Source organism: Heterocephalus glaber, unplaced genomic scaffold (genome assembly GCF_053883595.1).
Source record: "Heterocephalus glaber isolate CG9 unplaced genomic scaffold, H.glaber_assembly_v1.0 deba00001764, whole genome shotgun sequence".
In the NCBI taxonomy this organism is placed as follows: domain Eukaryota; kingdom Metazoa; phylum Chordata; class Mammalia; order Rodentia; family Bathyergidae; genus Heterocephalus; species Heterocephalus glaber.
Window position 1 is genome coordinate 7,078,677 of NW_028258461.1, and position 12,647 is coordinate 7,091,323.

The following is a 12,647-nucleotide window of genomic DNA, read 5'->3' on the forward strand; positions in this document are numbered from 1 at the left end:
GGTTCATATAGCTTAACTGTAGGCTAATTTAAATCACTTGGGAAGAGTAAAGATGTCTTTAAAGTTGGTAACATATTTCCATCCAGGTTGTTAGGTAACCAAGATAATACCAAAAATCAGTTTTATAAATGCCACGTCTATTATTGTCTGTGTGGCATAACTTGAGAGCTTTTCTTGGTCAAAGATAATATATAGCCTTAAAAAGTGTAAACTGGTATGATGAGTCATCTAAAGTAATTGTTTTTGGCTATAACTAAAGTGTTTTCTATGTCTAAAACAATATGGTGTTCTAAATATCAAGATCCTCTTAGTTAAACTTACAAAACCAGATTTAAAGGCAAAGGTTGTATATTTTACTAAAATGGTTTGTGTTCGCATCATTAGGCATTTGTTCACGAAAAAGCGAGCTTTAAGCTTTGAGTTAAGGAGTATCTGAATGTTAACCTACAAAATATTTTCAGTAATTAGTTTATGATAGGTTAAATAAACAACTATTATCTTAGTTTGTGACATCTATGTTTGGGGCTTGCATTTTTGATCTCTAGTTTTCAAGGCTGATTATTTTCTAGCGAGGTCTTGTTTTGGGGAAAATAGGGAAAGTGATACCTATGTATAAAAACACAGCGTAGGAAAAGCAAACAAGATTTTTATTGTTATACACATAATTCCTGTAAAATGCTATTTTGGGCCTTGTCTTTGAATTCCAGGTAATAGTACACTGTTTTAAGTACGTCATTTATTTGGTTCCAAATTTATTTGTAATATGAAACCAAATATAAGGACGATAGAACTCAGTGTAAATATTGGGTCACATAGAAAATGCTAGGTAATCTAATCTGGGTTATCTCTGAAAGGTTTCCAGCACCAATTGTTGAATTATTTAGATAATTATGAAATTTCTTAGATAATTAATAATCAGAAGAGTATACCAACAATCAAAACTGATTTATATATACAGTATTTAAAATCTATACCCAACAACTAGAGAATACACCATTATTTTTAAAATATAAGGAAAAGTCAACAAAATAGACCATATGTTATTTCATAAAACAAGTTTTAATAAGTTTGAAAAAAATTGGAACCATATAAAGTCTCAGTGTATTATGTTAGGAATCAGTACCTCCAAGTATTTGAATATTAAATAATATTCATGTAATTAACACATAGAATAAAAAAAGCACAAAAGAAATTAGAATTATTTCAAATTGAATGAAAAAGGTGTAAATTTGTGACTCTAGCTAAAGAGGGACAGAAATGGATGGAAACATAGTTTCAAATACCTACATTAGACATTTACAATCAATGCAATTCACCATTTTAACATGAAAATAAGGAAAATTATACACAATTCAATAGATGCAGAAAAGCAATTGACAAAACATACTCATTCATTAAAGAAACTCTCAGCAAACTAGAAATAAAAGAATTTCCTCAATCTGATAAAACACACTTTTGAAATACCACAGCTAACCTCATACTTAATAGGGAAAAATGTTCAAGCTTTCCCCTAAAATTGGAAACAAGCTAAAGATATTCTGACCATTTCCATTCAACGTTGTAATGGAATTCCTAGCCAGTGCCATAACTCAAGGAAAAGACAAAAAGTGCAGCAACACTGCCATGATTAGCAGATAATGTGTGTGTGTATATATATATATATATATATAAATAATACAGATAATGTATATATAAAACCCTAAGAAATCTACACACAGGAAGATCCTACCAGAACTAATAAGTGAATTTTACAAGGCTATAGTGTACAAAATCATTTCACAAAAATAAATTGTAATACTATAAACTAGCAACAAAAATTGATGTTAGCAACCTAAAACATAAAATAAATAGGAATATACTTAAAAATAAATGAACAAAGCTTCTATACTGAAAACTCCAGACCTTTGCTAATATATATTTAAGATGACTTTAAAAAAGAAGAGATGTATCATGTTCATGGATTGGAACTCTCAATGTTTAGAAACCCATCTTCCACAAATTGTCCTATAGATTTAATGCAATCAAAATAGAAATCTCATCAGATCTATTTGAAAAATATTTAAAATCACAGTTTTACTCTAAGATGTATATGGAGAAAAAAATCTAAAACAGAAGAATCATCATGAAACTTGAGGATTTACATACTTGGTTTTAAGACTTAGTATAAACTATAGTAATCAATACAATATGGCATTGATATTAGTGTAAAAATAGGAATTTCAGAAATAGACCTATATTAAATAATTACTTTTTAAAATGTTACTTGTTTTTAAATGGACAGATAAAATTGTATTACAAGATATCAAAAAATATGCTATGTGTTTAAATTTAAACATTTCTTATAGTAAAAGACACATTGCCATTATCCCCCTCAAAATACTACCTTTTGTTTCAAACACACTTATCCCATTGTTCTTATCACCTTATGAACCAGTTCTGGAAATCCTCTTTTGCGAGTGTCTTTTAGTTATGCTGTCATGGCTGACTCGATGTCCTGAATTGATTCAAAATGTTTACTTTTCATGGTCATTTTGACTTTGGAGAAGATCCAGAAGTCACAAGGTGCTAGATCTGGGAATAAGGTGGATGAGAGCACACCGTAACATTTTTATGAGTCTGCCTTTCCATTGGATGACACTCAGCAGCATTTACCATATTTTTAAAGTCACATCTGTTAAAGACACTCATGAATGAGGATTTTGAGGACTGCTTCAGAAAGTGCCAAGAATGATTAATGTTTTTAAACAGAGGGGAGTGTTTGAGGAGGATTAATGGCAATATGTTGTTTGCTATAATAAATTTTAAAAATTTAAACATTCAGTATAGTTTTGACCACCGTTATATTGTGTACAACATCCTCTAAAGCTTGTAGAATGAGTAAATCTAGCTCATTGTCAGCATCATCTCATATAGTTGTCATTTTTGTGGTAAGAACACAACATCCACTCTCTGCATTTTTAAAGAAAACCTACTGCTATCCACTATAGTCATCATGTTGTACATCAGATGTTTTGAACTTATACTTCCTATTGAACTGAAATTGTATAGTCTTTGATCAACATCATTCCAACTGCCCTCCTAACTTCTCCAGTCTTTGGCACAAAAATGCAATACCAGATGACTTCACACATATGTGGAATCTAAAACGGTAATTTTTTTCATTAATTTTATTGGTACATTTTAGGTATACAGTATTCATTATTGGGAATTTGAACTTTTACATAAACTATATTGGTTCTTATTTTTTTACCATCCCCCTGCCCTCCCTTCAACCCCTCCACCCCTCCCTATTTACAAAGACTTTGTTTCCATTTTTTCCTTTTCTCATATTTATTCCTTTCCCTTCTTTCCTTTCCCCCGCCCCTCCCACTTTCCCTTCCCCTTTGGACCATTTCTTCCTGTTTCACATTATCTGTTATATATTTTGATCCTTATTTACACTTTCAGTTCCTCATACCAGAGAAACTATTCGGTATAAAATGTTAATTTTTAATCAAGGTGCCATGTCAATGGAATGGGGAAGGGAAAGCTGTTTTAACAAATGGCCATGGGCACCTGGGTATTCATATGGGAAAAGAAACCTCCGTTGTTATTCTTTACTCAGTACACAATTTTAATTTGAGTTGAATCATAGCTCTAAACAGAAAAGCTAGAATCATAAAGGTTCTAAAAGCAAGCTCAAGATCATATCTTTATGACTTTATTAGTTAATAATTTCTTAGACAAAAAGCATCAATGATAAAAGAAGAGTTTCAGACAAATACAAATAAATGTTGCACATGCTGAATTGAACGCTGCAACTTTAGAAATTTATACCTCTTATAGAATATTTTATCTATACTAAGTAATTCTGAACACTTTCAAAAGCCAGGTGGTTCTAATGAATCACGCCCCCCCAAATTAACTGATTCTATGTTAACACATTATATTCAGCAGCTTTCCTATTGCTGGACAAAATACCTGGCCCCCACAACTTAAAGCAAGAGAAGTTTGAGTTGGCTCACAGTGTCATGTGATTCAGACCACGGTCAGCTGGCTACAAGGCAGGAACATCATGGCAGGAGGGCATGGTTGAGGAAAGCTGCTCACTTCATGGTGGCCGGGAAGCACAACACAGGGGAGGGAAGAATGCCAGCTAGAGATGCACTCTCCAAAGGTTCATCCTCAGGAACTCACCTCCTAACTGCCCATTTAGCTGTGAAATTCAGTGGATTCGTCCACTGATGAGTATAGGCTCCCGTGATCTAATTGCTTCTCCAGGAGTCTCTGAATCCAGTCAAGATGAATATTAAGTTCCAATAGCATGCACTTTGAAGAGTTAGGTTTGAAAATAAGTATATATAAGTATGAAAGTAAGATTTACATTAGAGATGTGAACTAGATTATATTGGCTACAAGTGTTAGAGATAAATGGCACTATAGTCAGACTTATCCCACACCAACCATGACATTCACAGAATTTCCCCAGCACAGAGGTAGATTTAGTCATTCACAGCTTGTTTTCTTCTCGCAAGAAGCCACTTTCATGTCTTTGTTTCTCCCCAGGTGAAAGACCAGTGCTATTTTGTTTCTGCCAACTGCTTTGTGCTTGCTTGAATGGAAAATGAGAGAGAAAGAGAGAGGGGAAAATGAGTCAAAATACGTGCTTAAAGAGCTATTTAATACATCTTTTAAAATAAATTTCTTAGAAGCAGTTTGAAAGCAGTAAGGTCATGAAATAACATGTAATGTATTACTGTAAAATAATGATTTCTCCTGTGCTCATACCTCCAAGTTTCAAAAGTGAAAACATCAAGTGTATACATCTAACTTCCATATAGTATTGCCATTTGTATTCAACAGTAAGAATACCCAGTGTAGATTTTTCCGTCACTTGTATTATGATCATTTTAAATGTAGAGCCAGATGTCCTTATTCTTAATTCAGGACAAAGTTAATTACATTATGTTTAGCTACTACAGGACATACAAATTACATATTTGATTACTTTTCATTTGAAATTACTCCATTATTATAACCCCAGTAGACTTAGGGCATATCAGCATTCTTGGAGAAGTACATAGCAAATCAACAACCTCAATCTAATTTGGACCTCTGCTTATTTTTCAGGAAGTGTAGGGTTAACCATACTTTTGTTGGCATACATATACTCTACTTGGGAAAATAATATTATTAATTCCAAGATACTAATATTTTCCCCTGCAAGTGTACTTTTTCAATATCCTTTTCTTGTATAGCTACTGGGAAAATGGAAGCATAATATATTGTTACGTTATTAGTATTCTAAGTATTTAATTCTTTAAAGTGTGGTATGCTAGTGGGTAGGAAGACAAGATCTAATTGGCCTCTAGAAGCTTCTGACTTGTAGTACTATTAAAATATGTATTACTTTCAAGTAAGATGCATTTATAATCTATATTGAAATGAAAAATTAATGCTTCACAATAGAATTTGGTTGCGTGCTCTAATATCAAGTGGTTTTGATTGAGAGCTACTGTCACATTACATTTTATAGAGCCAAATAATATATTGTGGTTTAGTAAAATATATTGCGATGTGTGTCCATCAATGAATTAGAAAATCACAATTGAACATATGTGCAACTGTCACCAGCATTTAGTTTTTGAAAATATAGTATCATTCTTATAAATGAGCAAATAAAATATGAAGTACTCTCAGATACTTATGGACATAACACACTGCATATTATTTTTGTGCGCAAAGCATAATTTGTACAATATATATATATAAACTGGTCATAAATGTGAATTTTGTGTATTTTATTTTGCTTCCAGTGAAGCTATGTCTGTCACAAAATAGATATCTTTAATAAGTAATCATTAAATTGAATAATGACTTTCACATTAAAATAAGCAAGCAGCAGTTATTACCTTCAAAGTATGATGGATCTTTTGGCCTTAAAAGTTAGTTAAGTATTAACATCTTTCTTCATTATTTTGCAGATGCTCCTCTGAGCGACACAAGGAAATTAAGTTCCCCTTAAATTAAAGGAGATGGAATAGATGTTTTTAAAAAACAAGGTTTACATTAGAGATATGAACTAGATTATATTGCCTAAATGTATTACAGATGAACAGCACTATAGTCAGGCTTATCCTACACTGCCCAAGGCATGCACAGATTTTCCTCAGCACACAGGTGGACTTCGTCATCATTCACAGCTTGTCTCCATCTTACAAGAAGCCATTTTCACACCTCCCTTTCCCCACAGGTGAAAGGGCAGTGCTATTTTGTTTCCACTTAAAATATTTCATGGCCTCTGTTGAGATTCCATCTGAAAACCTGAAATCAGATCTTTTGAACATTTACAGATAAAAAATTTCACCTGTATCTTTTTGGTAACTTTTCTGTAATGAAACAAAATAACACTTCAAAGAGAAAGGAGAATAAAGACTATTTTCTTTATTTTTGATAATTTATTATTTAATTCTGTGTTATCAATAGACTACAGTGTACCAGAAGGATACTGACGGAACTCTTTTGCACTTTGCCCTGCCTTTAGGTTTGTTAAAGCCATCTTGTGGTTCCAAAAAGATCCACAGCTGAAAATCCTGCAGTTTGGACATATTAAAGTTTACAGTTCACACATTGAAACTTAGAGATACATCCTAGCATTAAGTTAAATATTCATATTTGCAAAGAGATGTTTCTGTACAAAACATACTTTTAGTTCTTAACTTTCTAATTTTCTATAAAAAATATTTGAGGAAAGATTTTCTTAAGTTATATTGTTTTTCTTTCTAGAGGTTGAAAAGTAGTACATGAATATATAATCCTCTCTGATATATGTGCTGTGAACATTTATTTAGAAGCACATGGCCAGTTCTTGCATGTAGTAATGAATTTATGCTAGGAGGATTTTGTATTACAGACCACTGCAGACAATGGATTGAAATTTCTGCCTTTTGAATCATGGTTTGTCAGTTGGACTATCAAATTGCTATATTAAATGTATGGCTTTCTGATAAACAATAAGCACAATAGCTATGCAGAATATATTTATCTTTCAAAATGCGTTTAGGTATTTATATCATTATCTAAGGTTGTGCCAGTGTGGTATCACTTGATGTAACAATTTGGATGACAAACCAATTGTATTTTACTAAAAATACCTACAAATTACAAGTCTCAAGTCCAATTGCTGAAATTCATGATGATTGAATTATAAATGACTCATTAAAATGTCAGTTTGGTTGATATTTCACTTAATGCTTCTGTAACAACAGCAAAATGAAATGAAAATACATTTCTTTTATATATTGATCCTGTGGTTAGAAAGCTAAATTAGGATATACAATTTTTAAATAATGATGTCCCTGTGCAAAAAATGTTTTAATTTCATGGTAGTAAACTGGAGATTTTCATCATGTAAGACAATACTGAATTCTGTAGACTCAAATATAGTTATAATCGTGAATGTTTTATCACTGTACATTGAATGCTATATTTGTATATGCTTACAAGTGTGATTGCACTATATTAATTTTATTGGGCTATAAATGTATGTGACTATAAAATATAGCAGAAATTTTCCTTTATGTCTTCAAAATTTAATTACATTTTAAATGTACTTATAATGTAAATGTAGTTGTATCGATTCCACATTAAACATTCAGCCCTAAATTCCTTCGTGTATTTTTTCTTCACTGTAGTGTAGTATCATTTATAGCTGAAAATCCCTTTCCTCTTATTAGTAACGCACTCCTAAAGGGACCATATATAGGTTCAGTTAAATGCTTACCTTCAGCCTTGCTCCTTGCTGGGGATAGAGAGGGGGGAGAGGGAGAGGAGAGAAGGGAAAGAAACAGGAAGAAGGAGAGGAAGGAGAGGGAGAGAAGGAAGAGGAAAAAGAGAGGAGAGGGCAGAGAGGACTAAAAGAGAGATGGAGAGGGGATATCTGACCAGAACCAGAGTAGAATGTTTTACTCTAAAGTTTCTTCATCTAAATCGACAAGAAAGCAATAGAAAACAGTTGCAGGACTTAGATAGCCAGGATGATGAGTGGTATTTCCAAACTCTGACAAAGTGAGTGTCCATATAATGGAGTCCAAGGGACCCTGGAAAGCATCCAGATACCTTCAGTTGTTGAATTACCACCTGCTTTTGCAAAGGTCTCTTTAGTTGGGTAGTTGGGAGTGCCAGACTTAATAGTCTCTTCACAGCCCATTTGGGAGCTAGAATGTGTGCCTTAATGTAGAGGAGGAGAAGGGGAACAAAAACTTGTAACATTGACTTGATTGAATCTTCTATTTAAAAAAATAAAACAGATTGATTTTAATGTCTCAATAAGCATCCGATCACAGGATAATTATATATATTTTTTGCCTTTAAATTTATTTTGAGCTTTTTTGAGAAAGCACCATTAGTGAACCACTTAATATGTTAATATATCCCAGAGAACTCCCTAAAAATTAAGATGATTATTCAGGTATTTATTCCTTGTTGACTGAGAAGTGTTGGTGCTGATATTTCCAAAATTATGTATGAGTCTCACAATATAACATACATGGTCGTTTTAAAAGACACCCCAATATCAGGGCTACAGGATTCTCTTAAGAAGAGACAGAATTTCACAGTACATTTTGGACAGTGTGAGAGAGCAGAAGAAATACTCTGCTTGAAGAGAAATTATGCCTGTGATTTTGCTCTGGGTTTAGTTAGAAATCAATCCAGTGTCACGCACAGACTTTCTCTGACAAAAATGCTTATTATTAACGGGTACTGGAATACAGGAGCTTTCTTTCCACAGGGCAGCAGACTCTACAGTACTTAATGAGTCAAGTTTCAAGCAATTAAATATCATCATTTTATTACATTTCAGTACACTTCGTTACACTGCATTCTTTTGGAAAGGTCATTTTGCATGAGGTCTTAAGGAACACAATGCTCAGGAAGGAACCCTCCTTCCCTCTCTTTTCTTTCTCTTCCTTCTCTCCCCGCTTCCCTCACCCTCTTCCTCCTTCCCGTCCTTCTTAGGGTTGAGCTCTCTCATTCTGGCCTGGAACTCACAATTCTGCTTCTGCCCCTCCAGTTGCTAGGAATACAGGTGCACACAATGCTATGCATAGCTCTTCTGAAAACTTAATTACTTTTTAGGGCTGGGAGTGTAGCTCAGTGATAGATCACCTGCCTAGCATGTACAAGGCCCTGGGTTCCATCCACAGCACCCCCCCCCCAAAAAAAAACCCCTTAATTCCACTTTAATTCAAAATACATTTTTTTTGTTAAAGCTCATGCCATACTTAAATCTTAAGTTTTCCTTTGCATTTGGTGAGGGTCTACCTGCCACTATGTGTCAGTTACCTGTTTTTCACACATGGATAAGTGTATTACATTCTGAGAAGGTGTTTTCAGTGCATGTTCACTGAATAGGACTAATGATGTGTTTTAAGAAGGGGAAAGTTGGATTTGTGAGGATAAGTTCCCTAAGCTAAATGGAACTTTCCTGAGACCCACATCAAATCAAAATGTAAACCATCTCAAGGCTAAATTTTATCTATATATTTGTGAGGTAGATCCACTAAACCGATTACTACCAAAAATATAAAAACGAATAGAACCAGTCTGGAGAACAAATTGAAACCCAATAGAACAGAAGAGGAAAAGAGAAGAGAAAATCAGAAAGATTTGAGAATGAGAAGTAAGACTGCCTTGGGCTGAATGATCTTGGCTAATAGTTTGTAACACAGTGTGATCATGAATGCATCCCACTACACAGCAAGTTATGAGAAATCACATGATGACTAAAATGTAAGTTACCAAGTGAGTTGCAACTCTGAAACTATAATAAGTAAGACTTGAAAGAGGAAAATCCCAATGACATTTTGGAATCTAATGATAGAGGCTAAAATAATTTCTCTTCCTATCCTTTTACAACTCTGGTAGTCTCAAAGTACCTGGATCCAATGCAAAATAGGCATTCTACATATGAGTATTTGAAGTTTGAATTCTACGTGTATTTCTAAAAATACCAAGTGTTGGGAAGGATATGAAGGAAGAACCCTCATACACTGCTGCTGGGAACATAAAGTGGTACCACTCTTGGTGAGCTGTTTGCTAATATGAATAAAGTTGAGGCAAATACTCTGTGTCTTAGAAATTCCACTCTTAAGTATGTACCCCAGACAAACATGCAGGTGCAAGAGTGGTTATAGCAGAATTATTTAGAAGAGTAAAGCATTTGGAAACATGCATGGTCATGAGTGCAAGATTAGATAATAACTATGGAATTTCTTACAGTAAAGCCTATATAGAAATGAAAGTGAATGACTCAGAGTTACACATCATGATCAATGAATAGCACAAAAAATTGCCAGATAGAAGCAATATGGTAGCATTTGTATCAAGTTATAAAATATGCAAAGCAAAATATTTTAATGGATGATTTAAAAGGATACAGACATTCTGGATAATGATGAATACCAAACTGAGGATAGCAGTTACAGAGAGAAAGATAGAGAAAGGGACACGGAGAGAGAGAGAGAGAGAGAGAGAGAGAGAGAGAGAGAGAGAGAGAGAGAGAGAGAGAGAGAGAGAGAGAGACAGAGAGAGAGAGACAGAGAGACAGAGAGACAGAGAGACAGAGAGACAGAGAGAAGCAGTGGAAAAGTGGAATAAAATGTCTCCTGGTGATTGAGATGTAGTGAAGCTGCATCAAACTTACCTTCCATACATCCCTGTGGGATCTTATTTTTTTAAAGTTATTTTACAAGCTCCCTGAAAATGAAAGTCAAAAACTTTTCTATAGTTTTTATAAGTACCTACAAGTCATTATGAACTAACATACTGGCACAGCAGGAAATTACCATAAAACAAATCTTTGCAGACTTACAATGGTCGATGAGTTATGCAGGAGAAATATTTGCATTTAAAATGTTATTTTTTTTTATTATCTGTTCCTGAGTGCATCTTTAAAACTCTGCTATCTCAATAACTCTACTTCATGAACATTCTGCTTTTTAAACCTTTATATTTTAATTTACCTTGTACATTTGGTGCTCTTTCATAGCAATAATTGAGTAGCTAAACTGCAAAAGTGATGAATTTTTAGTCAAATAATTATATTGTGTCCAATGGTGTGTTGATAAATATTTAAACAACATAGTATCATTAAAAATCTTTATTTGCTGGGTTTCCTGATTTCTGTGGTGTAAATATGCCTACCGTTGGGATTAAACTATTACCATGAAGCTTCTGAACTGAAAGTTGGGAAGAGATGTAAAAATTTATTGGTAGGGCTGGGGATTTAGCTCAGTGGGTCTGCCGTCTGCCTTGCAAGCGCAAGGACCCAAGTTCAATTCCCAGTACAAAAAGAAAATTTTATTGGGAGCTCCCTACACCAGGGTTCTCTAGCTCTTTAAATTCCTTCCTAAGCAAACTAAAGTCCAACATAAACAGTAAAATGAAAGTAGGCACTTTGCCAATCAGGGTCATCCATTAACATCTAACTAGGGTGGCATGGTTTATATCTAGTTGTCCCCAAGAGCCTCATGAGCACATAGGTGGGGCTTTTGGAAGGTGACTGAATTATGGGGTTGCTAAAGATGAGTTTCTGTTGGGTGAGGTCTGGTCCGAGGAGACAGGTCACTGAGGGCATGACCCGGAAGGATGCATCTCCCTCCCAGGCTCCTCCCTTCTCTCTCTGCTTCTGGGTCACCATGATGTGAGTAGCTTTCCTCTGCGCAGGCCCCTCTGCCATGCTGTTTTGCTCTGGAACCAGCTGACCATGGACTGTAACCATGAGGCAAAATAAAACTCTCATCCTTTCAGTTCTGGGCATCAGCTATTGTGTCCCAGTGACGAGGAAGTGACTAAGACACAGGGTCTTTGCTCTCTCAACAGTGAAATGCGATTTTGCTGTCTTCCTTATGTGCCAGCCTACAAAAGTTCACTGCCCATGCTGCTGGAGCTCTCAAAGCCTTCTGGTTCTGGTGACTGCCCAAATCAGGAAACATTCTTTGCCCAAATAAGCTCAGTTACATTTGTTTGTGTCAAGTTTTTCTTTTAACATTGATTTTTGTAATTTGGAACGTGCCAGTTGTAGCATAACATTGACTGTATCTCATGAAATGCATCCAGTGCTAGGTCCATAGTAAGTGTTCAGTAAATTCTTTATTAGAGTAGTCTAAGATTTATGAATTATAGCAACCAACCCTAACCTTAGATAATATGCAGTTGTACTTTTAGCTATCTGTTTCTCAAATTTATATTTTATAAAATGAGGATGCAAAGATTTTAATTTTTTGGTTATTTGTGTTTTTTTGAGACAGGTTTCACTGTGTAGTCCAGGCTGGTCTCAAACACGCAATCCTCCTGCCTCAGTCTCCTGAGTGCTAGGGTTACTGGCATGGGTCAATATGCCTCACAGAGATTCTAATCTTAAGTATAATCATCTAGGGCTGAAAACAGAGTTATGGGAGACAGCATGGACAATAAAAAATATCAGACTCACATTGGGAAATTAAATCTCTATGGCCAAGAACAACAATTTGAAATATTAAACTTCATTACAAGATCATTTGACTGGGTAATAATTCTAGGAAGAATGAAATCTAAGAGCTGAGAGTTGAATCCATAAAAATAAGATACAACAACAGCAACAAGTAGCTACCTAATGAAGATAGAAA